Source organism: Cynara cardunculus (genome assembly GCF_001531365.2).
Source record: "Cynara cardunculus var. scolymus isolate 2C chromosome LG 8, CcrdV1, whole genome shotgun sequence".
NCBI lineage: Eukaryota > Viridiplantae > Streptophyta > Magnoliopsida > Asterales > Asteraceae > Cynara > Cynara cardunculus.
Window position 1 is genome coordinate 2,925,413 of NC_037535.1, and position 6,882 is coordinate 2,932,294.

The following is a 6,882-nucleotide window of genomic DNA, read 5'->3' on the forward strand; positions in this document are numbered from 1 at the left end:
AATTTCCTAAAATAAAATAATATAATCTAGGCCATTGATCAAGAAAATGGACGGATGAGATTGGTTTACACGGTTTACACAAATGGGTCAAGTTTTCATTTGAACGCTCCTCTCTCTCTCTCTCTCTATATATATATATATATATATATATATATATATATATATATATGTTTATTATGTATATATAGGATTGGGTTCATGTGAGACCAATGGTTTTTCGTGAGACCCGTAAGACCAATTTATGTTCATTAATCAACTTTATAAGATAATCTATATATCTATATATATATTAAAGGAAGAACCAAAATGTTGTTTAATGAGAACACTTCTATCCTATTTATCTTTTTTCTCATTGTTTTGATTTATTTTTAATATATAATCAACACATTAATTGTTAACTCTTTCATTTTCCTACTTTTTTTAACTCCATTTTCATTATTTTATAAAGTGAAATTGAATCCACAAATATATAAAACTATATATATATATATATATATATATATATATATATATCAATACATGCATATTTTTAATTACATGACATTGTAAAATAAATCATCAAAATCAATATATATATATATATATAGCGAGACACATCTCGATTTTAATGTTCTATTTTATTATTTGTCTCTGTCGATATTATAATACGTTTTTCTGTATTTTTAAGAAAACAAAATTTGAAACTCTCATAAAAATTTGAAAAAAAAAAATATATTAATGTTAATATCAAATTAACTATTTAAAAGTTCTCATTTTTCATGTAATTTCTTTAATTTTTTTATTATAATTTAATTTAAGTTTAATAACAAAATAATTTATTTTTGGTTTAATAATATAATATTTTATATCTATAATAATTAAGTATTCTATTAGAACTCAAGGATTATCCTAATTACATTTTAGATTTTTTATATTCAAAATGAGATGTTTATCATGTATTTGATTATRTTTATCTGCAGTTAGTTATACAAATTCAGATATGGAGCTTTAATAACTTGTACTTACGCACAATCTACTTGCAATCTTGAGTTTTAAGTAATATGCATTAATAAACAGTATTTTTTGACAAAAAAAACTCTTAAAAACCACTTTTTATGCGGAAAGTACTGTTTATTTACCACATTTTTTGTACATATAATTAGTTACCGTAYGATTTAGACGTACAATTATTTATTTATTTTAATAAAAATCGGTAGAGGCATCATCCTCTTTTTAAAAAAGAAATAAACTTCATCATCAATCAGACAAACAATGCATAAGTTATCCACATCCCTGTTGTTACTATTACTCAGTTTATTTAATTTTACAACTTTAATTATTCTCAAACAAATATCTCTTTCTCCCTCTCTCTCTTTATATATATATATATATATATTAAAATTTAACTAATTACATTTTATTAGTTTTTTTTTGAATTATTTGAATATATTTGTTGATAAATTTATTAACAACTAACATATATTTATATAAACAATCTTCGAAACATTAACCAAATTACTCATGTTACCGTGCAACGCACGGTTCTCACACTAGTATATATTAAAGGAAAAACCAAGAGTATTGAGGTGGCATCATGAGGATTAAGTATTGAGGTGTTGGTGAATTGTGGTTGATTTTGAGATATCCCACATTGGTGAAGAGTTGAAAGATTTGAATAAGATAAAGTGTATAAGAAAGGTTGATTGGATGCCTTTGTGTCAAATAATAGGGTTTGTCTCATAGGGTTGTCTTTCTTTGGATGACCCTCTTTGAAATTTATAACTATGGTTGGAAAGCAAACAAACCAAATGGTCGAAATTATAGTGCAAAATTAATGATATATATATATATATATATATTAAAGGAAGAACCAAGAGTATTGAGGTGACATCATGAGGATTAAGTATAGAGGTGTTGGTGAATTGTGGTTGATTGTGAGATATCCCACATTGATGAAGAGTTGAAGATTTGAATAAGATGAAGTGTATAAGAAAGGTGGATTGGATGCCTTTGTGTCAAATAGTGGGGTTTGCCTCATAGGGTTGTCTTTCTTTGGATAACCCTTTTTGAAATCTATAACCATGGTTGGAAACCAAACAAACCAAATGGTAGAAATTATAGTGCAAAATTTATTATATTATATTATTATATATCTATATATATCTATATATATATATATATATATATATATATATAACAAAACATATTTTTGAACGTATTTATAATAAAACGTATTTATATAAAACATATTAAAAATAACATATTACAAACATATTAATAACATATTATAAATTTATTAATTACCAAAAATTTGAATTTTTATTTATTTTTTTTACATAGGACCGGCCGTAACCGGTTATGGGACCGGAACTGGGACCGGACGTCTTAACCGGTTACCGGTAAGCTTGACCGGTTATGAAGGATTTCACCGGAACCGGGACCGGTTATGATGAGACCGGTTATGGCACGTTTTTGTCTTGATCGGGACCGGTCGTAACCGGTTAAGGCCCGGCCCGGGACCGATTTTTGGTCACCTCTAATTTGTAGTATATATTAACCATATTTAATCCGTTTAAAACATTAATCTGATAACCGGGTATTCGGTTATAAAAGTTCGGATGATTTTTGAAAGATGATGGTAAGTGGGGGGATTTGATTTTTATGTATGTGCTTAAATGTTTAAAATAATCCCCACCGCCCAAATGTTATTATATATGAGATATTTGTTTTATCTCATGCGAGAGTGTGATTAATTATTTTTAAAAAAAAAACCCTCCACCGCCTCTTATGGTTTAGAGAAAAGTATTGGATAAGATAATTATCTTAGCTCATTGATTTTGGTCGTATTTCAAAGGAAAGTTTCCTTTATTTTTATGTGATTTTACATTGTTTAAACACAACCCGATCAACCCGAACGGGTTGGGTTGGGTTGAACTATTGTTTGGATTGGGTTGGGTTGAAAATTTTCAAACCGCCAACATTGAGTTGGGTTGTTAAAACGGCTCCAAACCGATCAACCCGGGCTGTGAGCACCCCTACTCCTACTACATGTTAAAGACAATAAAAAGTTATGCAGTTGCTCCCTTATGTTAGAAAATTCTTTACATTTTCTATCTATTATTCATTACTAAAATGGTATTTACATAATTCAACGACATACATCTCGATTTTGATATTTCATTTTTTTTTTGTTTAAGTCGATGTTATAATACGGTTTTATTGGTTTTGAGAAAACCATAATGTTTTTATTTTTGAATAAAATATAAATATGAGGATATCATAAAAAAAATTAAAGAAAGAATATTGATATTAGTATCAAACTAACTATTTAAAAATTTTCATTTTTTGTATATTTCTTTAACTTATTTTTTTTTTTTGGTTTAATAATATAAATTTTTTATAAAGATAATGATTAATTATTTTGTTAGAATTCAATAATTATCCTAATTATATTTTAGATTTTTTATATTTAAATGAGATGTTAATCCTCTATTTGATTATATTTATCTGCAGTTAGTTACACGAATTCAAATATAAAACTTTAATAAGTTGTACTTATGTACAATTTACCTGTAATCTTAGATTTTAAATAATATGTATCAATAAACAGTACGTCATGCATAAAAATGGTTTTTAAGAGTTTTTGTCAAATGTTTTATAATATATTATGATCCAACTTTATTTGTATTTTAATTATTTTTTTTAGTTTTATTTGTATTATTAATAATAGTTTTTTGGGCTTTGCGTTTTGTTTTCTTGGGACTCTTTTCTTTATTCTCCTTTCTAATCTACTATTTCCTAAATGTTTTTCACACCTATTTTTCTTTGTACTCTTGAGACTCTTTTTCATAATTACCATGGTGGGTGGGTCCCATCTAATAATTGCGTCGACTCCACATATTCTACCTGTTTGTTCTAACAAGTCGTAACTCTTAAGGTAGCGAAGTTGGTTCACACATTCTAGCATTTCCAAAGGAGATGAAAATTGTATGCTCAAGTAAAGATATATAATTCAAAATTATATGAATCAGTAGGGAAGCTCGTCCTCTTATTGTTTGTGTCAATACTCAACTTCGTCAGTCTGGTTGTTCTTTCATTTAGTACGAGATACCTTCACACCTCGCGGTGCTTACACCTCTCGCTCCACTGGATCTGTTCCCGGGAGTACCCTAAAAAAAGGAACCTTTGCTCTCCCCAGCCATTTCGAGTAGTTTGTTGGTGTACATATTAAAAACTGAAGCATAAAGCACCTATGGTGATGTTATGATTCCACATGTTCTCCTCGAATTCTTTGTTGCAATTTAAAACCTAAATCATATCAAATGTTGTCAAATTTCTATATGATACAAGTATTAATGGTTGTAATATAATTCACAAAATGATGAAGGTCAAAGTCCTCCACTTATGATGAACGGGCCAACTATTATTTACTTTATAGACCTTACACAAGAACGATAGTTGTATGTTGAAGTTGTATTTATCATCACTTTTTTTAAAATATAAATAATAATACCTCAAACTTACATTGCTTGTGTTATAAGGGTGAGGACTGAGGATTTTCATAGTTATCACGATTTGACTGGTTCTCAAAATAAGGTTCCCCTTGTGATATTTATGTAAACTAGTAATCTAATGATCTAAAATTGCACAGTGACAATTTTGTGATTATTGAGAAGTCTTGTGGCAATTTTATGATTATTAATGTTGAGATTGTAGATCTAATCCAATGGTTGAGAATTGGTCTTACGGGTCTCACGAAAACCCCTTAGTCTCACATGATCCCAAGTCTATATATATATATATATATATATATATATTAATAATGTATAAATTTTATATAATTTATTGATATTATATTTTGTTTCATTTTAACTAAACGTATAGGTTACCAAAAATGATTCACGATCAAAGAATGATGACAAATAATCTAATTAATAAGGAAAATTATTGATTTTTTTTGCAGCAACAACAAATTGATATGTTGAAAAATATGAATGATATTGATAGATATTTGATGGACGAATTCATCAATCTATGACGCTTTTAAAAAGTTACATTAGAAAAATGTCTTGTCTAAAAGAGTTCCAATATGTTTATATGATGGTTTTGGACGTCTTAACAAATTCTATGATGCTTTTAAAATAAATTGTCGTATTAGTTATTTTATACAACACGACTTGAAAAAGTGTCATATGAGCATAGGTGTCCTATAAATAGATGAGTTTACGAGACACTTCTCAAATTGTTTCTATAAAATAACTAATACGACATTTTATTTAAAGATCATTATAAAACACTTGTTGAAACGTCAAAAAACGTTCTATAAACCTATTATAACATTTTTAAATAGAACGCTTTATAGTATGGTCTATAAACTAAAGTTTTATGAATTATTTCATTCGTCAAATTATGTAACTGCTAACCCGCTAACCCAACCCAACCCGCTTCAACCCGCAAGGGTTGGGTTGGGTTATACTTTTGAATGGGTTGGATTGGATTGAGATTTTCCAAACCGCCATAATTGGGTTGGGTTGTAAAATTGTTGTAAACCGCCCAACCAGCCCGCGTTCACCCCTACCCAATATGATTTTCCCTCCTCAAATTGAGTTCCCCAAGACGACTATTCAAGCTTTCAAGACGACGATTCAAGCTTCCAAGACGACGATTCGAGCTTCCAAGATGAATCATCATCGCTCCTGTACTCGAATCATCAATATATCAATCCAGTGTTTCATCGTCATCTTCTTCAACCTTCAATCCAGCGCTTCCCATCGTCATCTTCTCCAACCTTCAATCCAATGCTTCCATCGTTCAATCCATCTTCCTTCAACCTTCAATCCATCTTCCAGGTAATTACTTCAATCCATCTCGAAACCTGACCCACTCATTTGTCAAGTTTAGGTTCTATTTACACAAAAGAATAACACATATAATCCATCTCGAAACCTGACCCACTCACTGTGTTCTCGAATCGTTTTGTAGGTTTGATTACCGGATCCATCGCTTCATAGATGAATGTACTCTGCGGAACTTAATGTGATCGTTACCTAATTGTCTAAATAGTATTGGTATAATCACCTTTCCATAAAGGCATTGATCTGTATTATCCAATATTTGTGTTTCGGTTGTCTTGTTTCTTTTTCACCACACATCTATGTCGACGTAGCTAAGGAACATAGTCCATTCCATGGGCAAACAGTTTCAAATATTATTACTGCACCCACATGATGTCATATTCACTAAATTGAACAAATAAAAATGAATCTATAAGCAGGAAGTAAGTATGATTTAAAGTTAGAACACCCACACTCATGCTTTAATATTCAAGTAAACAACAAGTTATGCATAGGATAGCATATGCTTTCACTATATTTTACCATGTAGACTTTATTTTACCCATGATTACCACTTTGTGCCTTAAAAGTACAAATCCTCTAGAGCAGGGTGTTTTGCCATGGAGTCCCAACTGTTTAAGCTCTTTCTTTCATATTACCTCCTAATGAGATATAGTCTTCCCCACAAGCTGCTAATGTTTTGGTATCTCACATTTTCATGGTTTAATCTTTGGCACTTGATTTAACTGAGAATTTGTTTCTTTTCAGCCCTGTTGATTGCATTCATTAGACTTCTGCTTCACAACTATCTTTGCTTGAAGATGAATTTTTTTTTGTAAGGGTGTCCGAGCCAAAGCTCGACTAATCCCCGGCAAATTTAGAGGCTAAACATGGCCCCACTTAAATGTCGCCAACACTCCCCTCCCAGGGCTCGAACTTGGGTTCATGATTATGCCATGGCCAAACCTTTACCACTAGGCTGGAAGGTCTTTGACTACTTGAAGATGAATTTGCGGAGGGTAGAAAGAGTGAATGTAAGAATTACTACAATAGATTTATCTTACATAGC